The sequence below is a fragment of the Canis aureus genome, chromosome 19, assembly GCF_053574225.1.
Source record: "Canis aureus isolate CA01 chromosome 19, VMU_Caureus_v.1.0, whole genome shotgun sequence".
Classification (NCBI taxonomy): domain Eukaryota; kingdom Metazoa; phylum Chordata; class Mammalia; order Carnivora; family Canidae; genus Canis; species Canis aureus.
In genome coordinates this window covers 27,364,639-27,392,348 of record NC_135629.1, presented here as the reverse complement: position 1 = coordinate 27,392,348, position 27,710 = coordinate 27,364,639, and the positions used below count along the sequence as shown (strand labels likewise).

Genomic DNA, 27,710 nt, shown 5'->3' with positions numbered 1-27,710 from the left:
ATTCTTCCTGGTTGCCTGCAGGTATACACATTGTCCTTCTTCCCACAGTTTGAAGAGGAATGAAGGACAAAATCTTATGAAGACTAAGGAGGCAAAAGGCAGCCAATGTGGGGGAGAGACAGTCAATAATCAGAACCAAGACCTCAGTGAAGTTCATGTGATAAAGGTGGAAAAACAAAGGGTGGCCAAATGAACATCATTTGTGGCAAGACACAGATCTCCTGTGGAAGAAACTGTATGTCTTGTGGAAAATGGAATGTGGAAGAACTATGTGGTTCAGGTGCTACTGATACCTTTCACTGGTGGGCATGAGAGGGACAAATGACCCAGGTGCAGCCACAGTGAATTTTTAGAGCTGAAACACTTTGGAAAGTCATTTTCTTTCTATATGGATGCCAAGCTGGTGGAGATGAACCCAGGGCTGCCAGCATCACACGAAGAAGAAGACTGCTTGAGAATAAAACCGACATAGAGAAACAAGAGTAAGGAGATGAAGAGAAGTGGCTTTGTTGGGTCATTGTTTGAGAATCTGTGTCCATCCAGCCATGAACCTCCTGGACTCTTCAGTTATAAGAGTCAGGGAATCCCCTTTGTGTCTCAGCTACTTTGGGTCAGTTTCTGTCACTTGCAATTAAAGAAGTCTGACTCATTACTGAGGTAAAGGGGAAGTCATACCTACTTATCATATGTAGTACTTTTTTTTCGAACCCCACCTATCATTGATGTGATCTCTATATTGGTTGTGGTGGCCATATTTTCCCAACCACTTACCCACACAATCCACATATCTGCTCAGACAACTAGAATTTTATTCATACAACGGCAGAATGTCAGAAAATCAGGACTATTCTAAAAGCCTGGGACATATGCAGAAAACACACATCCTGATAGTAATAATCACAGTCTCATTCCCCTACTGAACTCCTGAGGCATGTATTTCAAACTCACATTCCTCTATTTAGTAATCAGGCTAAAAATATCTTTCCTACACTCTGTGTAAAGATTGAAACACATTGCCCAAAGCTGTTGCACCACATAAATGCAGCAAACTCTAAGCTAGTCATTTGGACCCTGTAGAGAGAATCCCAGGGGAGAATTCAGCCCCCACACCCATATTGCCATTTTGTCTGTTGGGAGTGACTCACCTCAGTAATTTGGTTTCTCATTGTCTCACTAACCACTTTATTATACAAGGGTGACACACCTTATGCTGTAGAAAAGTTCTCCTGAGAGAACTGAGAAGCTGTATAAACCCAGGTTCATTCACTCCAGATCTATGGTCTGTGTACTACACATGATCATTTCAGAGACAATCCATTTCAAAGTCTTATGAATTGGCAGTTGGCAAGGGATTCCTAAAGCTGTGTCTTCTGGTATGATTTTTGCAATCATCATCTCATTTTTGTAATCCAGAGGGGCTACTGTTGGATTTAGCACTGACTACGTACCAGGAACCATGTTAAACATTTTGTATGCACTGACCGATTAAATATTCACTGAACCTCATGACATAGAATCTATTGATGTCTCCAACTTACAAATGAGGAAATAGGCTCAGAATAATTGAGCAAAATTGCCTACATCACACATTTAGTAAATGCTGAAACCAGGGCTAAATTCTAAGGCCCTCTCTATGACTCCCCATAGTCTATGTTCTGAATGCCTACTGTACACAGACTCTTATGATAACTTTGGTATTTTACCTGGAACGGCAATTTTCATTTTTGTAACTTGAAAATATTTAATAAGGGAATTTGAACCTAATTGATCAGGCACAAGCATACCACAAAACTACAACAATAAGAGTGCCAGGCACAGTGCTAGGCTTTGGGAATCAGCAGAAGACAAGAGAGACACAATTTCTGGCCTCATAAAGCAGCACAAACAGAGAAGCAATGGCAGAGGAAGGCCTGTGGTGTTCCTCTGAAAGTTGGATAGTCTTCCCTGCTGACATCTGCTCTGCTTTGCTGCCAGCTGGTGATTGGTACTTGACATAACTGCCCTTTGAGAGCTTAGTTTTCTAACCAATAAAAGAATAAGGTTGGACTAAATGATCTCCAAACCCTCCTCCAGCCCTGGCATTTGATGAGTTACAGGTTCTTCTCCCAGGTTCCTGAAGGGTAGCTATGTAGGCAGACACATGATAGAGCATAAGTTTTCAAACTTAGTGAACATCAGAAAAGACTAGGAAAATTGCTAAAAGCAAAGACTTTCCAACTCTCATGTAGAGAGTTGCATCCAGGAATTCCAGGATGGGGCCCCAAGATTTGTATTTTTTAATAAGTCTCCTGATGTTGATGTATGAATTGTGATTTGAAGCCCAGGTATTCAAAGCATTGGCAGCTCTTAGGAGCATATCAGAAATGCAAATCTTGGGTCCCACCCAAGACCACCAAATCAGAACCTGCATTTCACCAAGCTCCCCATGTTCATATATACTGAAATGATTCTAGAAAGGGGCCAACCTCGTTAGTCCTGATACCATGCTCAATCTCAATACTAAAGTAACCACAGCACACCCTTACTTGTTATTAATTTAATTTCTCTGTAATTGCTACTCCTAAAAGTATCATCTGGAAGAGTATTTTTCAAGTTATCTTTGGCAGAGCCCTAGGCTTCAGTCCTCCAGAGCCATCTCGGGGTAAGGACTAGGTGAGCCCACCTAGACTGAGCTGGCCTCCAGGCTACAAAATCTTCAAACAGAACCACCCCATTTTGATCAATTTTAGAATTGCAGTTTTTCTTTGAAAAGAGGGTTTTGTTGCTTTAAATTTTTTTCAACCAACATCATGCTCCATAGTGCCCATCAATGCCATTAGTACCTTCCCCCTGATACCCAAGAGATGGAGTCAGGGAATGAACCTGGCTCTGTTTTCTCATATACTTCCCTTGGGGGCAGAACATGACCTTCAAAATGTCAAAACCTGTTCCTGTTCCCAAGAGGACTGTTAAGTTACTTTCCTACCCTACTTTAATATGCAATGACCAAGAAAGACACTAATGTGGAAAATTCTGAATTCAGCTCATATGCCATTGCTAGTTTATCTTCTAACAAAAGCTCTGTGTATCTTCTCTTATAAACCAAAAAGTTCCCACCAGTCAATGGGAATTTGATCCTTAAGGTAAACATGAGCAGTCCAGATCTTTCTTTAGACCAAGTACGTTAGAGACATCTGTAGTGATTAGCATTGCTTGGTGGCTCTGAAGTTGGGGAGTCTCAGAATTTACTTAATAAGAAGTCAGAAGAAGCACAGGAAAAGATAACTTCAGTTTTATTAATATCTAATGACTGGTTCTCAACTGGAATACATATAACAATCATCTGGGGAGTTTTGAAAAATCTTGATGCCTTGGCTACACTCCAAAAATTTACATTCAAATTTCTGGGAGTAGGTCTCAAGTTTCAGTGGGTCCCTGAATGATTTCAATGTGCATGTGAGGTTAAGAACCCCTAACCAGTGTACCACATATGGGAGCACTGGAGATGGAGTCCTGTAAGACATATGTTCACTGGCCCTCCTCTTCCCTCCCTTGGTCCCTCCCTCTTTCACATACAGATGACCATTCATTTATTCATTCAACATTTATTTATTGAACAATCTACTATGTGCTCAATTGGAACTGGGAATTCAAAATTCAAAAATCATTCTCTTGTGGAGCTAATAGTACTACAAACAGATTTTTTTCTTTTTAATTTAGGCATAAAGATGGTGCTATCAAGAAAGTCAACTAGGGTATTGGCGTACTATGTAAACCTAGCTTCTCTGAGAAGGTACTACTAGGTTCTGGGTTGACACCTGAATTTTGGGAAGGACAGAGCTAAAGGAGGATCTAGGGATGAAGCTCTTACACAGAAGGAATAATAAGTACAAGTGGTCCCCAAATGGGAATGAACTTGGTAAACTGGAAGGACGGGGGAAAAAATCAGGGTGGCTGGAGCTCAGTCAATGAAGAGAAAAGTTAAAGGAAATGAAATCATAGTGGTAGCCAAGAGGCAGATGGTAAAGGTCTTTATAGGCCATAAAAAAGAAAGTTGAAGAGATAATTTGATAATAACTTTAAGAGTGGTAAAATATCTATATGAAAGAGCATACCAATTTCATGAACGATGGCCTATTGTCTAACATAACGCTTTTGGATTTTATTTTGCTTTTGGGATGGAACAAGGTTTGTACTGTTCCTTGAGGACACATATTAGAATTGCCTAGGAGAGGGCTTCATTCAAGCCGTATGACATACACCATTGTTCTTCCCCATAGGTGTGATTCTTTTACACTCCCCTAGGGGTGTGACCCTTACCCACAGTGAGCAACTACTAACAGGAGTAGACCATATCCAGTGATGTCAAATAACACTCTGCACATTTAGGATTTTTAGGTCTATACTTTAGTCCAGCTCATTTACCCTAAATTTCTGTATTCTCTTAGTGTCTCTATCAGGATATCCCACCACACCTCAATCACAACATGACCAAAAATGAACTCATTTTTACTCATAAACAGCCTGGTATCTCCTCCTATAATCTCTATATCCATTGGTATCAATAGATGGTGGCTGAGGCTGGATCATCTGATGATTCTTCACTAACAAGTCTGCTGCCTGGTCTAGGGTGACCAGAATACCTGAGTGGGAGCTGATCAGGTCCCTCTACTCTCCCGTGGTTAATTTGGCCTTCCTCATAGCATGGTGGTCTCAGATTTGTTGGACTTTCTATATGGCAGCTGGCTTCTCCCTTAATGAGTATTTCAAGAGACAGGATGTGGAATCTGCCAGTCTATTAAGGGCTGAGCCTAAAAATAGTCATAGAATCACCTTTTCAATATCCTCCCGTTCAAAGTAGTTTCTGAGCTCACCCAGATTCAAGGGTAGGAATCAAAGACTCACCTCTAAATAGCAGAAATTTTGGTTAATTTGTGGGTGTGTTTTGTCTACCACAATATATAAAGTACACACATACAGCATATATATATATGTGTGTGTATAGATACACATAGCATCTGATAAAATGTGTGTGTGTGTGTGTCTATCACTGGAAACATTTATATACACAGTGTGTATTTTATACATATTATATATTATATATAATTATATATACAACCTACATAATTATATAGAGAGAATGCATGGTACCTATTAAACTATAATCTTTCAAATAGAGTCTACTATAGTGGTAACTAAATGCTATCACAGTTACCTTATAGTGATGTCCTATAATCTTTTCATAAACTTAGTGGAAGATAGGATCAACAAATACAGGGAGGAAATGAGAAGAGTGACCAACATAAGCATTGAGATGAAACTTTAACTTCCCTGTCAGAGGCATGAGTCACCCTCCATTAGTTGGGCACCATAGGACTTAAGGAAGTTGCTGTCAAAATCCTTCCATGCAATCACTGTGAGGTCACACAGAAAAGGAGGCAGTGAGGGAGACTCACCTCATTGCCCCTGCAGGGTGTTCTGAATGCTTTTGTGTAAGAGGTAGCACCATCATCAGGGAAGAGGATATACCAATTGAAATCATGGCTGCTTAGGTTCTGATGCCTGCCATGCTGGCAGCAATAAAATTGTTCCAATGACCCACCCCCTCCATAGAGCTATCAAAGAAGTTTTATTTCATTTTAGAATCCAATATAGTTAGCGTACAGCGTTATTCTAGTTTCAAGCGTACAATATAGTGATTCAACATTTGTATACATCACCTAGTACTTATCACCACAAATGCACTCTTCCCATTGCCTATTTAACCCATACCCCCACCCACCTCCCCTGGGCTAACCATAAGTTTGTTCTGTATAGTTAAGATCTGTTTCTTGGTTGTCCCTCTCTCTTTTTTCCCCTTTGCTCATTTCTTTTGTTTCTTAAGTTCCACCAATGAGTGAGATCATGTGGTATTTGTCTTTCTCTGACTGACTTATTCTGCTTAGTATTATGCCCTCTAGATTCATCCATTCAACTATTTTCACATGAGAGTATTATTGGATTCTTTTTAAGTGCAAGGATGACCTACAATTTTTTCTTGAAATATATTATGAGGGGAAAAGTAAAAATGAGCCAACCTAAACAAGTAATATATTAGATCTGAAAATAATTCATTATGACTTGGGTTTATCTCAAGTATGTAAGACATTAGAAAATCTAATTGATGTAATTTACCACATTAATATATTGTGGTAGCTGGTCTTAGAGATGGCCTCTTGGCATCATATCCTTGTATAGTCCTTCTTGGCACCGATCTGGGCTGGCTTGTAACTTCCTTTAATCAATTGAACATGGCAGAAATGTTGCTGTGCCAATTCCAGGAACATGCCTTAGGAAAGCCTGGTAGCTCCTGGTGTGCACTTTGGGTCACCAGATAAAAAGTCTGCTACCAGGTAAGAAGTCCGCTACCCAGATGGAGAGAACTTCTGGAGGCCAGAGAGAGAGAGAGAGAGAAAGAAAGAGGCCCTAAGATTATGAGGAGAAACACTGGCCCAGCCATCACAATATCCCAGCTGCACTGGGATTTCTAGCCATTTCTACTGAGGTACCAGACATATAAACAGCCATCTAAAACATTCCGACATCCAAACTGAGCTACCACATGAGTCCAGCCCCAGATATCTTCCCTCTATAACTGCATAAGAGCACCCAAACAAGAGTGCAGAATCATTATCTTGCTGAGCCCTCTCAACCCACAATGTATAAGGTCTAATAAAATGGTAATTCTTCTAATCTACTAAATACTGGCATGGCTTCTCATAGATAATAGATAACTGAAACATTAAAAGAGAATACTCAAAATGATCTCAACTGGTGCAGAAAAAGCATTTGAAAAAAAGTTCTACATTCATTCATGATAAAAAACAAAAAAACAAAAACCAAACGCAATCTTGGAGCAAACTAGGAATAGAAAGGATCTAGCTTCCTTAATATGACAAAGAGGAGCCACAAAAAGAGCCCCAGCAAGCCTCAGACTTAAAGGTATATTCCTACTCTGAGATCAAGAAAAAGACAAAATTCCACAGCATTCCTTCTAATTAGAATTATACAGGAGGTTCTAGTCAGTGCAATGAAGCATAAAGACAAAAAGGAAGAAAAACTTTGTCACTTAAAAAATACGATTTTATATGTATAAAAATCCAAAAAACTACAGCTATGTTACTTGCATTAATAAAATAAACATGTTTTCTAGATATCAATATAAAAAAATCAAATCATTTGTAGTCATTTGACTAAAAAAATATTTAAAAATAACATTCATAATAGCATCAAAAATTTATAAGAAAAAATCTAACAAAAGAATGTTAAGACTTCGACTGAATAAATTATAAATTATTAATGGACATTAAAGAAGATGTAAATAAATGATCATAGATTGAGAGCCTCAATACCATATTCTCCTCCAATATAAGCCCACATTTTTAAATTTATGAACAATGTATATGGAATTACAAAGGATGGATAACAGTCAAGAACAACAATGCAGAAGCATGTGCCCTGCCAGAGATCAAGAATTACTGTGTTAGAATTAACTGTGGATCAGGATAGGTAAACAGACCAGTGGAAAAGAGCAGCAAATGCAGAAACAGACCCATGCATATAATATGGGAATTTACTGTATGAGAGATGTAGCTTGGCAGTTTGGAAGGGAAAGGACAGATTTCAATGAGTGTTGCTAAGACAATATGGTATCCATATTTTTTAAAAGAAGAAAAAATACATATATACATATATATATCTATATATATAGAAAGCATGCACTCCACATAACATCATTTATAAAATAATTCCAATTAGTTTCTGATTTAAATAAGACAGAATAAACCATTAAACTTATAAAATAACATAGACTAATGTTTTCATGAATGCAGTGTAGATAAGAATCTCTTAAAATACAAAGAACTATAAGGAAAGGGATATATATTTGACTGTAGTTAAAAAAAATACACATTTAAGAAAGTGAAAATCTATAGATTGGGGAAACATATAACCAATGAAGGGTTTGCTCTCAGAAGACAAAAAAGAACTCTCCCCAAACAGTAAGGAAAAAATAGGCAAGACAACAGAAAAAAGTCTGCAAAAGACTCAAGTCTTTTGTTTTTCAAAAGATTCAAATGATGCATAAATAAATATATTATCAATAAATATCTTTTACAAAAGATCCAAATGATCAATAAATATATGAAAATATGTGAAAAAATATAATACAATGTATGCAAATAAAAAACAAAATGAAATGCTATTGTGTACATCTACTAGATTAAGACAAAAATGTTAAAGTCTGAAAGTACCAAGTGCTGGGAGAACATAGAACATTGGGAATTCCCACATAGCTGGTATAAATAATATTATCACTTATTTGCCACTATCTATTCAGGTTAAAGATCTACCCATGACTCAATGATTTCAACCTTGGGTGTGTACCTTAGAGAAATGGGTGCACATGTGCTCTAGAATATTTGCAGACTACAGTAGATCCAAACTGGGATATCCACCCTAAGTACAATGGATAATTATAGTATGTGCACACAATGGTATGCCACACAGCAGTATAAATGACCAAACTACATGGAAAAATCTTGCTTACATATATTGAGCCAAAGAAGTCAGATACAAAACCATGATTGAATTTCTATGTAAGTTCAAAAACATATACTTTGGGGTTTTCATTGATATTAGGTAAAAGTAAGAAGACAAGGTTATGGTTACCTCCAGAAGAGTCCAAGGGACTTGTGATGGGGAGAGGCTCATGGACTACAGCAATAATCTTTTTCTGGCCAAGGATAATAATTATATCAGTAGGTTTTTTTTTTCTTTCTTTTTTAGTTGTGGTAAAATATACATAATGTCAAATTTACCATTTTAATAATTTTTTATATATAGTTCTACAGCATTAAGTATATTCATACTGTCGTACATTCATGGATGTCCATTTTTACCATTGTTCAACTAACTGTAAAAAATGTTTTATTCACTTTTCTGTGTTTATTTTATCTAACAAGAAAAAGAACAAAAACAATAAAAGGTCAAGGGTGTGTGCAAAGACTCAGTTACAGAGGTATTACCCATAACCCTGTTTATAATAAAAAACAATCTGAAACATTGAACCACCACTTTGAATTGCATGAAGGGATGGATCAAACATCAGAACACACAGATCTATGGAAAGGATTTCATTCAGCCTCCAGAAATGATATCATAGAAGAAAATGTCATGGCACAAAAAACAATTGAGGTGTATAATGTGGTGGAAAAATATGTTAATAATACATTATGCACAGGTATTCCAGTGTTTTAAAATAAACTACAAATATTTATGTAAGGAAAAAGACTAGGACAAATACATTATAATATTAACTATGATTCTATTTGAGTAGTGGCTTTATGAGTGACTTTTGTTTTCTTTGTTTTGCTCATTTGTATAGTTTCAATTTTGAAGAATGAATATGCATTAGATTTTAAGGGAATAAGAAGGAAACAATATATTCTACTGGGAAAAATAACAAAAAAAAAGAGACTAGAGATCTCCAAATGGGAATATGAAACCTGGTATTAGCTTATAGGTATATCTGGAAAACACCAGAAATCCTACCAGCTCCCATCAGTTATATTTGAATATAACTTTCCCCTGTCAGTTACCTCTTTCCTACCTGGTTACTTTCCCCCAGAGTCCTAGTTCTGACAGTAAAATGAAATTCTGGATGTCTGCTTTGAAAGAAAGTAGGGCAGTGGAGGTAGGGGGAATCCTCTGAGAACAGCCTGCTCCTAATTGAAGAAAGTGAAAATCCTCCAAACATTGCAGGCACAGTTGATGGATCATCCCTCAGTTTTCTTCCATCTGGTCTGTGGCCTCTTACAGAAACCAAGACAAGACAAATGAAGTGTACCTGACACAGGAAATGAGGGTAGTCATTTGGGTGATAGAGCACCAGCTCCCCATAAAATGCTTGGAGTGAGGTGGGCAGTGAAACATAAGGCGCCAGTCACAGTGCTCGTATCTGACTTCATGCTGGGTAAGTAGACACCAAACAATAGGTAAGTAGAGAGGACTCCACAGTCAGTACACAAATATGCCTCATAGCCAGGCTGGGTCACCCTGTGCATACCTGTTAGCTCATCAGAATGGAATTCCCAATGGTAAACTGCGCTTGAATGCTTTTCCCCATGCTAGTGACCCCATACTGGAACAGTACTTCACAAATTTATAAAATAGGAGAATTCACAGAATATTCTATAGCAGGTAAAGACAAAAACCATTAAGTGGAAAAATAGTAATGATTCATTATGTACATGTGTGGCAAGCAACTACTATAATTTATTTGCATTATATTTGTCCATAATATGACAAGTCATGACATATAAGAGATTGAAAAGTGCTGAGACTACTGTAGGTTGTCCTCACATAAAGTCTGAAGGAAGAGAAGGGCTGGGGGTGGGGGGTACGGAGGGACTTATATGTTAAGGTACTATTTTTTAGTTGAAGTCTAGTTATTGTTAATAGATGTACTGTAAAATAGGGGCCAAATGAATCAGGGAAAGTTAAATTAATTAAAAGTACACATAGTTTCAGGAATCTGTAAGGTCTTTAATTGACTAAAATGCATGTGATGCTCCAAAAATAGAAATAGTACAAAGCTACTGTGCAAACCTTTTTGACCATAGAATATCATCTAAGGAATTCACTTTGGAAACTGCTTCAGTAAAGTAATCCTTCTCTAGTTACTTTTTTCCACGTAGGAGAGAGACAATATACTCGTCTTTCTCACCAACTTCATTGGGTGTGTGATATAGAAGGGTTTTATCTTCACACAATGTTTCAGTACTTCCCTATCTGATGATACGGTTGTCCTCCCACTGGCTTTTTCTTGTATTTATGGGAAGTGATAAACTTGATAAAGCTCAAACTACTAACAAGTATCAGGGGTTTTCATCAACCAAACTAAGTACTACAGCCTTTGCAAAATGACCTCCCAGAACTCACAGGTAGTCTGTTACTGGAGCTATTAATACTGAGCCAGGAGTACACTTTGTCATTGTTTTCTGTGTATTTTCTTTCCCAAAAGGAAACAACTGGGCTCAAAGAAATGAATAGAGAAATGTATAGAAATATCTTAAAAATTGCATCTCCATAATTTTGCAAATAAATGAAGAATGAGTGTATAATTTATCTATGTATGCTTCCATGCTTATCACAGTTAACTGTCATTCTATATGGCACTCTTGGTTTTCTTTGAAAATAATGGAATATAAATACTCAGAGAAACTGGCCCATAGAGGAAGTTAGGTTGTAATGAGGACTAAATTGATTAAGAACTTGGCTAGGAGTTATGTGGTCTTCTTCACCTTTTCTAAGTTGCCAGGTAGGCTTTTATTTTGCAGTACTGAGACCTCTGGCCATATGAGCAAAAAATTCAAATGAAGTCTATCTGCCAAAAGAAATAAAACTGAGCATTTATTCTCTGTTCCTGCTTCCACTTGGAAGATGCCTTTCCCCCTAAGAACACGTTTAAAAGGATATAAAAGTGGCTTTCTATTTTTGGCCAGAAGCAGAAAATGAAAGACAATGGAGAAAAATATTAGCTCAGCTTTTCCAGGCTTGAAATAATGTGTGAGTTTTGCTGTTTTTCCAACTTTTGAGAACAAGTCTGGTAGAATGCTTAATTCATTCAGCTCGTGAATCACCTTTCCTTTGTGGGAATATTAATACCAAGCTAAAATTTCTCCATATGAGGAAAGAAAAAACGTAAATGCAACAAAGCTAGGAGTAGATTGGTAAATAAAATCATTCTGTCTCTACCACATTAATTCTCCCTTCATCCTTTGGAGGTCCTGCAAACTGTAGCAGTGCATCATTTAAATGGTACCTTCAGGTGTTTCACTGAGACATAATTAAAATTGATGTTGTCATCTGGTGTTTCCTTGTGCAATTTGTCTAACTCCTTGCAAATGGTAAAACAAAGCTCTTCATTATGACTTTGTCTTTCTTCAAGAAACTACCCAAGATTTTCTTGATGTGCTCTGAAAACTGGCCAACTGAAAGAGAACTTAAGACTCCCTACAGGGATTTCCTTAGCAATATATCCAAGTGGTTCATTTGACTGGACCTGTCATGACAGGCAAGTTAGTATCCCCAAGACATTTCACTGAATTGTTAAAAAGCACTAATTAATTTTTTAAAAACTTTCCCTATATCCTTACATTTATTTACTTCCCCAAACGATATGTATGTATCAGGCTCATACTATGTTAGAAATAAGTTAGAAATACAGTTAGAAATAAGGCTATAATAGCTTGCAAGCTCCCATCCATTAGTAGAGCTCATGGTACAGTAGGAAGGCAGACATGAAACTAGTAATTAACAATAACACGTGAGGAGCACATAAAGAGGAAGTAACTGGTGATGTGGATTTAACCTGCAGGTCAGGAAGGTCACCCTCCCTGAGGAAGTGAGTTCAAGAAACCTCCTGAAGGATGCTGAGTGGGGATGGGGCTGAGGAACAGAACAAGTCAAGGGAGAGATATGGGCTGTAGATCTTTGGAAATAAAAGAGTGAAGCCCTTTCTTTCTGTTTTTCATACATTGGTCCAAGTTTTGCCTTTAGTTTCACATACACTTAGACTACTTGTTCCCCTCTAGAAGACCACTAATTAGATTTATGTTCTACTATTTTTCTTTTGTGCTTCTTTAGAATATAATGATTTAAGAATGAGAACTCATATTCATTGAACACATACTTCTCACCTAGCCCCCTGAATTCTCACAAAATCTTTTATTCACATTTGAGGGAAACTAGAGATCAGGTTACCCAGTGAGACAATTACTGAGCTAGAATTCAAAGCCGCATGTGAGATGGCAATGTTCAAATACAAGATTTTAACCAGTTTACTGGTGTTTCTTCACGTTTAGATCTTACCAGTTATTTAATCAAAATGATAAGGGTGGTGTCGTGGAGGAGGTGTTAAAAAGACTCCCTGGAGCTCATTTAGCTGTTTTGAGTCTGAATTTCTGAGGATGTGGTCTTCGAATTTGCATTTTAACAAGTTCCCCAGGTGCCTCCCATGCATTTGAGAACCACTGAACTTCATCCCAGTTCCAGGCACCAAGTAAGAGAGAAGGGGGTGGAGTGGAAAGGGAGGGAAGGAGGGAGAGAAAGGAGGCAGAGAGACCACTGATGATGCACTTTACTATACTCTTGTCCGTGTTCTTAGAGTACTCTTCTGCCTATTTGGTGAAATGCTGCAATGCAGAATGGTTATGATTTTCAAACTGCAAATCATTTAGCCTCATGCATTGGCAAGATGTCTCGGCAAGGCACAGAGAGCTGCTTATTCAGGCTTCAGCCAAGCTGTGAAAAGTGAGGCTTTTTCAGAGGAAGTGAGATAAGACAAAAACTTATGAAAACAAACATCCTGAGGCTGGTGTTCAAAAGGCCACTGGCAAAATCTATAGTCTAATGTGAAGTGAGCTAAACAAACACATTACTGGGCCATCCAGGAAACGTGAAGCAGATGCCTGGAAGTGGGATGTGTGTTTTCAACCTGGGTAGAAATATCCTGGGGAGTGATGATACGGAATCAGACACAAAGTTCAGATAAAAACAACAAGGGGGATTTGCAACAGGCAGTGTCTCCGGAATGGACAGGAGGCTCTTGTCAAAGAGGTTCAGAGCAAGTTCAGGGAAGGTGGGAGATGGGTGCTCCAATCTCACTTAAAGTTGCATGACCCAGTTTTCTCCCAATCCTGGCATTACCTAAGGGCAACTAGTTAAGGAAGGAGTGATGGCGGAGACCCGCTGGCCCCGGCCAAAGTATTAGAGCTTCTGCTACTGAAAAGATTATGGTGCTGCCTAGCCCCTCCTATTATGTACTTTAAAATAAGAACAATACCAATTCAAAATGTGAACAAAGGTAGTTCAGCAACATTCCAAGTTTCCCTCTGAGACTAATTCAATGCTTTCTGAGAAATACAAAACAGCATTTTCTGGCAAAAAAAAAAAAATGGTTTTGTGTGCTTCGCTGGTACCCAACACACAAGCTTCATCTGGTGAGATGGCATAAATAATGTGTTAATTCCCTGGAATGGATGAGGTACTCACTCAGTGGTAGTTATTATTATTCTTAATAATAGCAATATATGTTCCCAATTACATTTACTGTGGGCTCCTTTCCTAGCTAAGGCTCTCCCTTCTGTGGATGCAGTCTGGCTAGAGTGGTACTATTTGGCATTATTTGAACCCATCTCTGCAGAAATGAGGAAGGTGCCCCATCTTCCCTCTCCTCGGAATCAGAGTCTAATTCTCTGACATGGTCTCCCCCCACCAGCCCTTCCTCCCCTATACTTTCCCTGTCCTATCATGACATTTAATTAGTTATTTTTGCTTGCTTTTAATTAAAGAAACACCGTTTGCATTCATCCTAGAACCATTTACTGAATGCCATCTAACTCTTGACATTTATTTAGGAACCATCATTTTATTTTGCAGAGTTTTTTTTTTTTTTTAGCATGAATATTTGATGACTTGAGTAACTCACAACCCTCTCTAAGAACAGGCTCCTTCCTCTCCCTCTAGAAAGTAATACCAGTCAAGTCAGCCTTTAAATTCATTGTGACTCCATCACACTGAAATTTCAACTGCATTCTGGATTTACATTATCAGTAATAATCGGGAAAGCTATAGTATGTTTTAAGGTAGCCCCACGTATTTTTGTTGTGCCTTGAAAAATTACATATATTTCCTCAAAATTTTTTTTCCTTGGGAAGTAATTTTTCTGCCAGCAGCAATGTTTAAATGTTGCAGTTGTCATGGTAAAGTCTAATTATTATTACAAGTAAACTTTTCCAGATCTAGATCTGGGTACAGGCAGGACCAGATATACTCCAGGAGAAGAAAAATGACAGCAAAAACTCTTAGCCACTATTCCCTTTGTTAAAAAATTGCATTCGGGTCATTTAATTCTACCCATGACATCAAGGATGCCTATTTTTATAAAAAGCTGGTTTTATACAGCAGGAAAATTGGCCCTTTCGTTATAATGCCTAATGATTCATGGTTGTTAGGGAACTTTTTCACAGAACAAAGCAGATTGGATTTGTTGGTGAAGTTTGCATTCCACAGCATCTCTTAGGGTCTTTCTGGGGGTCAGGGATTTAAGTCTTAGAAATTGTGTTTGGGCTCCAAGTTGTCCAGTTCCATTTTCTGGAGTTTCTGAGGGCAATTGTAAAATTGGTAAAGAGGCAACAATGCGAGCTGATGCAAGACATCACTGCCCATGAAAAGACCCAGAGGCACCGAGGGTCTCAGTTCTTAGCAACAAGACAGCAAAGCTCACTGAGTAGGGAAAACAGCATGGGCAATAGAGAAAGGTAGCCATAGTAGGGGTGATCAAAATCATGTAAAATGGCTTAAACTTTTAAAAATTACATAGGCGTGTTCTCTAAGTCTGCCTTGAGATAGCCAAGGGTTTCTGCCCCCAGGAGCAACTCACTGAGGTCTGAAGGAGGATTTTCTCCTATACATACTTGTTCTTCTCACTTGGGTTCCTGATTCTTTCATTTAGGTCTGTATCCAAGGGCCAGGTTTTGGTAATCGCAGGGCAGATTGTGTTTTAACGAACTTCTTCTGAGCCCCTAGTATATCTAGAGTGATAAGTACCCTATTTCCTGAGTTCTAGAAAGTCCATCCATCAAGTTAATACTGGAGTATAGGGAGAATACTGTATTGATATAAGTTATATCTTGACATATTTTAAAATATGAAAAAAGTTTATTTTAGAATAAGGTGCTTGTGGGATATTCAAGAATACAGTTATATTTAAGAATATGGCTTTAAATCAGACTGACCTAAGTTTAAATCCTGGCTGGAACAAGTTATTTAACCTCCCTATGCTTCAGATTTCTCATCTTTAAATCGGGATAATGGGCACTGTTTCATAATTTTTTGGGGAGGCTGAAAGTTAGTAAAGCATCAATATCACCATCATCGTCATTCATCCAAAGCCTGGGCTAGAGATTCACAATGTGATGGTTGTCAACATATAGGCACCAGGTGAGGGAGTATGCATAAAGATTAAGAATTTGGCACTTGATATCTGGGTTTTGATCTCAGCTCTGCAACGTCCTAGCTGTGTGTCCTTGGGCTTATTCAACCTGTCAGGGCTTTAATTTTCTTGTTGGTAAATGGAAACAACCATAGCAATGATCTCTAAGAGTTAATGTGAGGCTTAAATTAATGACTATACATAACATGACTGGCCCAATGCGTGGCACCTGGTATTCAATAATTATTAGCAATTTTTATTTTATTGTTAAATGGTACTTACTTTAAAATCTTTTCTACTGTGATAAAATATACATAACAAAATTTTCTACTTTAACAATTTTTAAGTGTACAAATTCAGTGGCATTACTTGCACTGATCCTGTTGTACAGCCATCACCATCCTCCATCTCCAGAACTTTTTCATTTATTCCAAGCCAAAATTCCTTACTCATAAAGTAATCACTTCCAATTCTTTCTCCCCAAGCCCTGGTAACCAGTCTTCTGCTTTATGTCTCTATAGATTTGAGTTCTCTAGGTATCTCAGTAAATAAAATCATATAGTAATTGGCCTTTTGTGACTGGCTTTTTTCAACTAGCATAAGGTCCTCAGGATTGTTCCATGTTGTCACATTTGTCAGAAGTCTTTCTTTTTTTTTTGGCTGAATAATAGTCCTTTGTGTGTATATACCACATTTTGTTTGTTCATGTGTTGATGGACATCTGGGTTGCTTCCCTCTTTTGGCCATTGTGAATAATGCTTCTATGAACACTGGTTTATACAGTGCTTATTAAAATACAGCATCGGGTCATCTGAGAAGCAATTTGATAAGGAGAAAAACCTGAGGAGCTCCAACACTTAAAGAGCAGGCAAGGTAAGACTCCTTTAGGAAAGTTCTTTGAAGGGTTTTAAGAAAAGGGAGGGTTTGGTCTCATTCATAGGGTGTTTGCAAAACATGTCAAGGATCCGATCTAGGATTGTGGCATTGCACACAGGCCAGAGTGAACATACAGGCATGCTAAGGAAGTGTCATGAAAAGAGAACATACCAGCAAGAATCACCAAAATCAAAACTTCACAGCCTCTTCAAGAAGGATTTGCGGTCCTCAAGTGCTTACAATGTGCCTGGCACTGCTAAGTCCATTACATCACAGGTTTAATCCTCTCTGCTCCCATAAAGAGAACCATCCCATCTAGTGGATGAGGACATCCGGTATTGTGTAATTGCTGTACTTTCAGAGTGAGCTAGTGCTCAAACCAGCACTTCACCCTGGGTCTGCCTCCTGCTAAAACCTGTGTTCAGAAGCAATATGCTCTGTGCCATCCCTGAACAAGGCAAGAACTCATTTCCCATTTCCTTGTATCTGACTTGATTATCTCTTGGCACGGTCTTTAAGACATTTTCAGAATCAAAGGAGGTCCATTAAGTGTCTAATGAATTTGACACATTTATATTCATATTTTTTGGGTTGCCAAGGAAATCCAAACCACAACTTAGCCTGTGATATCCCTGATCTATTCTTCACTAGATGTTCAAGTTATACTCTATGCATCACAGCATGGTAAAGCCATACAAAGAGTAGATCAGAGGCCAGGAAATTTTCCTGATCATAACCGCATTCATGTTTTATAATTCATGCCTTTTTTATAGAACATGTTTCATGTTCTATAAAAAAGGCAACCCAAGTAAGAATGACACTTCTGATATCTTCGGCTGCCTTCCAAAAAATAAATTTCTTTTTTTATTATTTTTTTTTGGAGATTTTATTTATCTATTCATGAGAGACAGAGAGACATAGGCAGAGGGAGAAGCAGGCTCCCTTCAGGGAGCCCAGTGCAGGACTTGATCCCAGGACCCCAGGATCACAACCTGAGCCAAAGGCAGAGGCTCAATCACTGAGTCACCCAGGTGCCCCCAAAATGAATTTTTATAAATCAGATATGTGGCACAATTGTGGTATACCATTTCCAAGGCAGTTCCTAAAGTTTCATTTTCCTCTTATGCCAAGGAAAGAGACATGAGCATCCCATACCTGGAATATTTCCTTCTAGAAATACTTGACTGTGACAGATTTGTTGGTGATTCCTCAATCATTAAGGTGTTAGAACAAGCTAAAAAGCCATTTCAAAAGATTCAACAGGCAAAAACAATTTCCTTTCTATAAAATGGTTATGATGCCAGTCATAACTCTTGAACAGTATCAAAGTGATGATCAAACACAGTGATAGATGTAAATTTGTGTACTAGAAAGTACCTTAAATATATAAGGATTATTTTTATTATTATAGGTTGACCTGTTTTATATTTGATGTTATAAACTTGAAAGCACTTTGTATTAGATAGCTACTGATGTACAATAAAACCTAAATTTAATTCAATTTTTAGCCTTTTCTCTTAGCAAGCTTCCAAATTTAGAAAATTGAAAAAAAAAAAAAAAAATTTAGAAAATTGGCATATATATTCTAGATTTAGTAGAGTGACCCAGACCCTGAAGTTTCTTCACCTTCAGCATTGTCACTGGGGACATTTTGGTCCAGATAATACTTCATTGTGAGGGCTATCTTGTACATTGTTGGATGTTTTGCAGTATCCCTGGCTTCTATCCCCATCCCTGAGCCACAACAGTCAAAAATGCAAATGTCCCCTGCAGGGCAAAACTGCCCCAGATTGAGAACCACTTCTATAGACAATGGATATGGCATATCAGCATGGATGGTATAACAGCATGGATGGTGGCAAGTTCTATACAATTTTAAGATTTTTCAGTATTGTTTCTGCTTCATACGGCAAACATACTTTAACCCTTTTCCTTCACAAATCTGAGAAGTTGAACTGAACATCTCATAGTGTGGCACTGAATTATGTGGCTGACTGTTGCAGATTCTAGGGGATTAGCCATACTTGGCTAAATTAGCATTTGGATGTCAACATGGAGACACAGAAGAGAACAAATGTAAAAGCAAATGAAATGGGACTTTGTTTCCTCTGTTTCCTATCCCAAATGCTTTATATTTTTGATGTTAAAAAAAAGAGTCAACATTGCCCACACACAATTAAGCTTAACACACACACACACACACAATCTCTAATAAAGGCCCCCCAATATCCTCTGGTCTTGTCTTCTGTGTGAAACAGGAAAATCTGAGAGCAAATCTGTCTGCTGAATAGCAATTTCTTTTTTTTTTCTTTTCTGAACAGAAAATTTCACCAAGTTGTAAACCTCTGAGGAGAACTTTATCAAAGTTACTTGCTGTTGCTACCTGTTAAATAAGATACCAAAATCCTTGGAGCTTATCAGTTTCAGAGAAATCAGAAATATAAAATATGTGTCAGATTTGACACTTCAGTTACACCTTTCCCTGTAAGGCCACCCAAGGACTCTATAGTTTAATTAAGCCTTCAAATTTAGAGAGGGCAACAAAGACATAGATAAAGTGATTCACCCAAGGTCAATGCAGATGGAAAATGACAGACTAAAAAGTGAACACCGAAGGGATTTTCAAGTTTCTTTTCTTGAGTTATTTTTCATCCCTCTCTCTTAACTTCTATCTTCTTTATATTTTTTTTTCATTCTGCCTTCCTTATCTTATTACTGATGATTCTGTCAACACAGTGCTCGGCTCATAATAGATACTCAAGGAATATCTATCACTCAATGAAAGAAAGACTAAACCACAGAAACCAAGGGAAATAAATTACAGCAACTTCTCATTGAAAAGATTATTTGACTTAGAAGAATATAGCATTGTGACTGTTAAAAGGTAAAAGTGCTGACCAACAGCATTTTCAGTTCATGGCCACAGATTTCAAATGGATGTTCAGTAGTACCTAGCAATCCTACTGTCTAAGACATCCAATTACCAGTCTCTAAAACAATGAGTTCCATGAATAACCTTAGAACTCCATTTTTGGTAAACAGTGAAACACTAAAATAAAAACAAATGTACAGGTAAGACATTGGCTCAGCACAGCTTTAAAAAATGTCTGCTTTTGATGAAGCCCATCTACAAGCAGTGGAACATGTGGAGGCCAGTCAAAAAATCCCAACTGGAGCTTTAAAACTGACAGCTCTTGAGTCTCCATACACTGCCGTTTGAAAACAGAGGTCATGCCTTCCCTTCTTTTAAGGTATTCCATGGGCATACACACAGAAAAATAAAAACCTCATTTCACTGGTGATTCTCTTCCTTCTCCATTCAATCTCATGTCAAGGAAATGGCAAAGAGACCAAAGCCAAGTGTACCTTCTAGTATCCTTGCTCAAGGAGCTCACTACATGACAACCACATAAATCACACATCACATGCAAATGCTCACAGAACCCCAGAAGTTCAATTACTTTGCACATTACTACAGTCACCGATATAGGTGCTTTGGTTACTTGCAGTCTCTAGCAGTTGATAGTTTCAAGCTGCAAGTAATGGCCTTGCGGTTTCCCTAATTGTTATTTCCCCTAAGAATGCTTAGTGGAATTCATGCAACATCATCAGACTTACCGAAACATTTCACATGCGTGTCAGCTTTGATGGAGGTACAGCACTGACAAGAGAACAGATACATAGATACGTCTCAATCTTGTTCCTCTGCCCTGTTGCACTTGAGCTATTATAAATGCTTACTATCTAAATTCCCTACTTCCACTGTACTCCTTTGCCAACCTATCTCCCCTAGATAGAGTGTGAACATCGCAGCTGGACTGATAATTCTAAAATGTAAATCAGACCATGTCACCTCCCTGTTTAAAACTCTCCAGAGCAATTTTATTGTCGAGATCAACTGGCCCCTGCTTGAGCCAGCTTCCCACTATCCCAGTATGCTCTTGCCACTGCCTCCAATCAGCCCAACGTTTCCAAGCCTCAAAGCCTTCACATGAGCAGCTGCCCAGCCTGAGAAATTTTGCCCCGTCTCATTTTGCTCATGTCTCCATCAGACAGTGCTTCTTCAGACATATCTCCCCTGCAGACTTTATCTACATAGGTCTCCCCCTTCATTCTTTATCAGAGTACCCCAATTACTTTCTTCATAGCAACACTCTCAGTGTGCAAATACTTGTTTATGAATAGTTGTGCTTATTTCCTTATCTCTCCCCTCCAAGACTGTAAGAGATTGTGTCTTTCGTTCTCTGCTGTAGAGCAAGTTTACAACTGTATTGGACATGAAGCAAGGATAATAGACATTGCTTAAATGAACAAATATATATCATTACACAAATGGATGACAGCTTTGAAGAAACACTTTTCCTGGGAAGAAACCAAATTTAAGCCTTCTGTCCACGATTACACATACCCATTTAGCCTTCTTTTTCTTTGTGCTGTGTCTGCTTGTCTTTTTACCAAGTTTGGGATTTACAGGAACTCAGAGTTTTCCAACGTGGCATGGCCCGAGGAAATGCCAAATGAGTCCATTGCTTATGTTTCATTCCCAGACTTTTGACCCCTGTATATTTTAAGAGAAATCTAACCTTGATTCATTTATAGTTGGTAAAAACTATTTCATCTAATTGTCCTCAATTTTTTTAAATCAAAACCTTCTTTTGCTGACACAGGAAGTCATATTTTGTCAAGACTAGATGAACTTGAACCCAGAGAGGTTTGAATTCTACTGCAACCTCAAAAACCACAAAAATGGAAGAAATTTGGGAAGTCAAATATGTCCTTGTGCCTCATCGATAGGCCCTAACATTTTGTTCATCTTGGGAAGATTTATGTATTGCCAGTTTCAGCCCTACCATAGTTTCTCAGTACAGGCATGAGATATAATGTGGAAACTCCGGCTTCAGAAGACAGCTTTCACAGCAACCCCTTTTAGCTGTAGAGTTTCTAATGTAACCTTTGAAAACAGCTGGTCCAAATTCCATCTTGCCCCAGACCCACACAGACCTCCTCTGCATTATATTCAGTTTGAGGACAAAGGAAGTTCAGGGAGGAGCACTGAGTAAGATGTGATTTGGCCAAGTGATTACAGCTGCTTTTGCAAGCAGCCACCCAGAATGCAGATATTTCTTTCTTTTTTTTTTTTTTTCAAACCTTCAAATGTCTTATGGAACTGTATACTTTTGTATTTTTTTCCCCCAAAACTGACAGAGGTCTTAACCCTTCTGCATGTTGTCCTACCCGTTAAAGTAAACCCTTGACAGTCACAAAGCATATCTCCTCATTACCTGGTTAATCCCCACATACACAAAGACTACTACAGCTCTTAATGTCCATCAATGAGGTATGGTAAAATATAATTAAATAATGTGTGACACCTCTGACTTTGAAGGAGAGTTGTAATATAAACAGAGTGTAAGAGAAGAGAGTTTTAGTCCTGAGTCAGGAGTCAGACAATCTTAGGTTTATACTTTAGCTCTTTCACCTGTAAGTTCTATTACCTTCAGTTTTCTCATCTGAAAAAGCAGGGCTAAATAAAAGAAATTTCCACGTTAGAGGATTACTGTGAGACTCAAATAAGTTAATGCAGTTAAAATGCTTAGCACAGGGCCTGGCATATACTATGCACTCAGGAAACAGAAGCTAGTAGCATAATGGCTCTTTTTTCTTTCTGAATGAGGAAGAGGTAACAGCAAAACCGTCCAATGTAAAATCTGGGCACTTGATTGGGCTCATTCTGGAGCTAATAAGCACACATGGGTATGCATCTGCCTTGGCATACACAATTCAAATTCCTTCTACAGCAAAATGGTGAGTGACTTCATGGCATGAATCTTAGGGACTGCTTTCAAAGAGATTAAACTGTAAGTGTCACATGGCTTTTAAAATTTTTATGTCCTGGAACTTGAGATATGAAACTAAAATCCAACTACATATAAAAATATTTAGCAGTCAAAGCTGAAGAGTTTCCCTTAAGATTCCATGTTGGAAAGCTAAGAGAGAAAGGTGTTCCAATGCACTATTAATGAAAATGGAAATTGGCACAACCATTTGAGAAAATGGTAAAAAAACATTTGTCGAATATCAAGGCTTATGCATCTCAAGACCTAGTGATTCCACTTCTGTCTTTAACACTAGAGAAACATACCCAAGAAGACAAGCACAAAATATTTAGAAGGGCGTGGTTTGCAATAGTGAGAGAAACTGGAAACAACCAAAAGATCCTTTCTCTTTTAAGTAATAGAGGCTAATTCCCCTAAGAAATTACCCAAAACATTTCAACAGATTAACAATTTGATGTGGGGTTTGCAGGCAGCCTGTATGGTAATGCCATTACCCAGCCTTATTTCATATGTGACTCTGCCATTCCCTGACCTTGGAATCTTCAGTTACATCTTTTGCATTCAGCGAACATACAAGGGATGACAAAGGGCAGCAAAGATTTTATGAGATTTTTACAGATTGGGTCTTAAGTGTCGTAGATCACTTCTCTCCACAGAATGCAGTAACTTAAGACATATGTATTTATAATGTGGTCTGGATACAGGTTCAGGAGCAGGAACCAGGCATTTAATGAACAATAACTCAGTTTCTGACATAAATAGTACAAGAATATTAAAAGAAGAAGCCAGATCTATGTTTACTAGCAAGTGAGCCTTCTAAGACATAGCACTGAGTGAAAAAAGTAAGTGAGAGGCATGTCGCAGGATGGGTTTCCTGGAAGACAATAAGATGGAGTTTGCTGTGCAGGATATTTATTAAGGAATATTCATGCTATCAGTATCTGAGGAAGCAGGATTGGTCAGAGGAAAAAGTTGAGCTATAAGGCAGGTTCAACAGCAGTTTTAGTCACTCTACATAAAGCTGTGACTCTAGAAAGTTCATTCTTGTTCCAGGTTGAACCAACATTCAGTTTTGCATGGAACTCACATAAGAATTTGCACAGTGCTATCAAATGGAACTGAATCAGTTATTAGATGTTGGGTAAATGAGAAAGCGGTGAGACTGAGGTGCTTCTGTGCCCTCCAGGCAGTTCTTGAAGGGCTTGACAGCTGAAAACTGTCTACTAACATTCCACATGGAGGCAATGAGTCCTTCATTGAAGAGGGATTTGGACAGTGTACCACAGTGTCTACCACATAACTAAACAATCTAGATTGTCTACCGTTACTGTAAAACAAACCAAAAGGACATGCTTGCTTTCTCTAAATTTCTGCATAAATACATAGAGCAAATCTGAGTGGACAAAAAGCTGAACAATTTTTATAATAATAAACAATCATCAAGATTGTTGTGCTCCTTTTGAGAAAAGGAGGTGGGTCTGAGAACAGGGTAAAAGTCAAAGAAAACTTCCCATATGCAATGCTAATATTTTTAAACAAAGAAAATGAGTTGATGTACTAGTTATGTAATAGGGATTTAACAAAATTGCATTTGAGATATACTTATTGTACAAATATAGTGATCAAAACAATATTCTACAGGAGTAGGACTTTGCATTTCTAAAGCATCAGATTAACATAGTGCTTATTTATTCAAGGATTGATCGACTTTCCTTTTCTCTTCTTCCTCCCACAGGTTTATGGTCATTTCATTGCTCAGTAATATCTCCATCAAAGGGTGACTTGGTTTGGGAGCCCTGGGTGTGGGGAGAAGAGGAAGGAAACCAGAATCAGCAATTTCCATTACTTGCTAGTAACTCTGGTGAATAGGTTTAGTGGGGGAAATGCTGAAAATCAGTTATTTGGATTATCTGAGCCTGTCAACCATCCATGTTACACCCTCTTCCCATTAGCACAGACTCATGAGAATTGGCCATAATTGCATTTGCAGTGATGGCAACTGAAACAAGATTGTTTTCAATGATTATGTGGTTCCGATTAAACTATTTTTCTCTCTTTCAAACCACATATCCTAACAAGGCACTTTGAGGAAAGAGACATTTCCTATTGTATTCTCACCTGTTACATATCTATCAGTCTTTTGGGAGGAGACAGATAATCTAGATAGAACAAGACAATTTTCTTGAGTTTGAAAGGGCATTTCATCTTTTGCTTTAGTCTAGTAATAGAATAGTTTAATTGGGATGCTTAGTAGCAGAAAGGCTTAATGTAATCAATAAAAGGATGTGCAATAAATATTTTGAATAAATACTTATGGAATTCAACATCATTAAATATTTTCATAGTGCCAGTAGTATTACAACTCTATCTTTAAAATCTCTATGTGATGACTGTTCATACACTGGGCTTTGACCAAACAACTCAAGCCAATTCAAAGATGAACAGTTTTCTCGTGGAATTACAATGCCATGTTGGAAAAAGGTTGGAATAAGATTCAAAAGACTAGGGTTCCAATTCAGATCCCCACTTATTTCATTTAGTGATTTTTTTTTAAATGCACATTCTACAGATTGCCTCAATTTGTTCAGCTATACAATGAGTGTACAAGGACAAATCCTATACTTAATATTTTATACATATTTTTGTATTCATGATTTTAACCTGATGCTGATATTAATAAGCTACTGGTGGGTTTCATTGGTATCAAATAGAACTGAATCTTGACCTAATCACATAATGACTATTCAATATTAGGCAAGCTAAGTGACCTACCTCTCTAAGATCCTGTCTGCATCTTCCTTTGTAAAATGAGGTTACGTATAGTTCATCCATAGCCAGATTGCTGTGAAGGTCAAAAGTGAAAAAGCATGTAAAGTGCATTGCACAAAGCCTGGGATATAGCAAGTCTACAATAAAAGGGAGTTATCCACAAGTCTCAGCTATCTAACAAGACCCCATTCTGCTTTTCTCTTTTTCCAAGGAAAAACACACATTGTAAAATAAGCATTCTTCAAAGACAACCTGAAGACATCTGGGAATTCCAAAGGCTGAAAATTCCATGAGTTCATAGAAGCTTTCACTAATTCTACTGATCTAAAGACAAAAAGGAAAGAGTCAACTGTGTGCCCAAACTCATTTCTGATGATTTCTTCCATCCTACCCCTTCTGCCTCTCTGGGGGTGGCTGTGCCTGTAAAAAACATTGAAATTGTCAGGAACAGAGTCAGCTTTCAAGATTGGAATGTCAGAGTAGAGTCTTCTTTTCTTCGGACCAGAGGAGGCTTGGTTCCGTAAGAGTTTCCAGGTCTGAAAGGAGACAGAGCTGGGATATGGGAACCGATATAGATAAATAGCACAAACACCTTGAGAGAGTGATACATCAAGAGAGACTAAGGGCAGGAGCAAGATCATGAAACAAGATGAGATAAGAAACCAGAAGACCCTGTCTTAAAACTCTAACGTGTGTTGCAACCAGAGGCTGACTGTATCCTACAAAGTTCCAAACTACATAAGCACAATGGGTAATGGACACTTTCTGGTAAAAAGGAAAGGTTTGTTTCCCCTTTTATGGCTAAAGCAAAAAGTATGAAAGTAGCCCCATTAGGAAGTACAGAGTATCTGAGTTAGACTGAGATGATTATATAACTGGGTTGGCTTTTCATAGAGCAAAACCTTATTCCTAAAGATGTTGAGAGATAAGATTGGGTCAGGTATTAGAAGGTCCAGGTGCTGTCTTTTGTTGTGAATAGGCCACTAAATAATATAGACTTGGACATAGAACCAAAGAAAGGGGTATTCTTCCTCACTAGAATGTAAGCTCCAAGAAGGTTTGTCCATTTTGTTCACTATTATATTCCTAGCTCAGCCCTTGATAAATATCTGTTGAATTACCTAACCAGCTGTGAGGCCCTAGGAAGAAACCAGTCCATCTGTGAAGTAAGGGGGCTGAATTAGACATTCTCTAAGATCATCCTACTTTAAAAATATTATGATTTATCAGAAACTACAAATGAAAAAATGGTCTTTACATTTTCTATCTCTATTATTTATGTCCCTTCTTCATTCAATGCCAGTGTGATGTAGGAAAATATCTCTGGTGGGATACAAGATGCCTTCAGTAGTCCAAAGATCTTCTTTCTTTATTTTTAAAAAGTTATTTGCTTATGTCAATATGTAGTAGAAAAAAATACAATTAGTTTTTCCACTTATGATATGTTGCAGAGTTTACTTTTCAAATAAAGTTATAGGTAGGCAAGTCAACTTAAAGAAAATATTTTAAGTAAGTTATAATGCAAGTGGTTCACACCAAAACTGACAAAAGGTGGATCACAGGCTACTGCTGTTTGGGAAATAGTCCTCTCCATCAGTACTTAAAGCCTATATCTCAAAACCTAATTTTGACTAGTGCTCTCAAAAGCAATGAATCAAAGCTAAAGTAACCTTTAGCATTACATCTGTATTTGTGGTAAAATAACTATCTTAATTATACTTTTATTTTTTAATTTAATTTAAATTCAATTAATTAGCATATTATTGGTTTCAAAGGTAGAGTTCAGTGATTCAACAGTCTTTTAATACACCCAGTGCTCATTCCATCATATGCCCTCCTTAATGTCCGTCACCCAGTTACCCCTTCCCCCCATTCCCCTCCCCTCAAGCAACCCTCAGTTTGTTTCCTAATATTAAGAGTCTCTAAACCACAAACTTTAATTGTAATTTTAAAATTATATCTGTTCTTCTTCTGGCCATGATGGGCTAACTGCTACTTGAAGAAACCACCTACCATAAATAATTAGAAAACTTAAATATATATATATGTATATATATGCGTATATATATGTATATATATACACACACAGCCACAGTTTTCAGACAGTGGACAATAGGCAGCACAAAACTATGATTCCTGAAAGGAAGGAAACAAGTGAGGTAAGGACATAATAGATTTACTTCCTGGAGATATACTCCAGATTGTTATTCAGG

General features: G+C 37.8%; 2 protein-coding genes across 61 annotated transcripts in view; one reads left to right on the top strand and one right to left on the bottom strand.

Annotated features, from left to right (window-relative positions):
* LOC144289792 (large ribosomal subunit protein eL27-like) overlaps nt 1-27,710 on the bottom strand; it is a 238,157-nt gene that overhangs the window by 79,529 nt on the left and 130,918 nt on the right. The window contains exons 4-5 of one of the 13 annotated variants that reach the window (XR_013357752.1): nt 25,501-25,570; nt 22,025-24,524 (exon numbers count right to left, since the gene is read on the bottom strand). The exons of 11 other annotated variants lie outside the window; for them this stretch is intronic. The gene's annotated coding sequence lies outside the window, so the exon portion shown is untranslated. Of the gene's footprint in view, nt 1-22,024; nt 24,525-25,500; nt 25,571-27,710 lie in introns of those variants that run through there. One more of the 13 variants, XR_013357743.1, reaches the window with a different exon arrangement.
* LOC144289788 (uncharacterized) overlaps nt 1-27,710 on the top strand; it is a 392,823-nt gene that overhangs the window by 290,419 nt on the left and 74,694 nt on the right. For 33 of the 48 annotated variants that reach the window (XR_013357722.1, XR_013357721.1, XR_013357739.1 and 30 more), the window contains 3 exons: nt 9,838-9,991; nt 16,799-16,888; nt 25,709-26,278. The exons of 1 other annotated variant lie outside the window; for it this stretch is intronic. The gene's annotated coding sequence lies outside the window, so the exon portion shown is untranslated. Of the gene's footprint in view, nt 1-21; nt 9,342-9,837; nt 9,992-16,798; nt 16,889-25,708; nt 26,279-27,710 lie in introns of those variants that run through there. 14 more of the 48 variants (XR_013357733.1, XR_013357732.1, XR_013357735.1 and 11 more) reach the window with 8 other exon arrangements.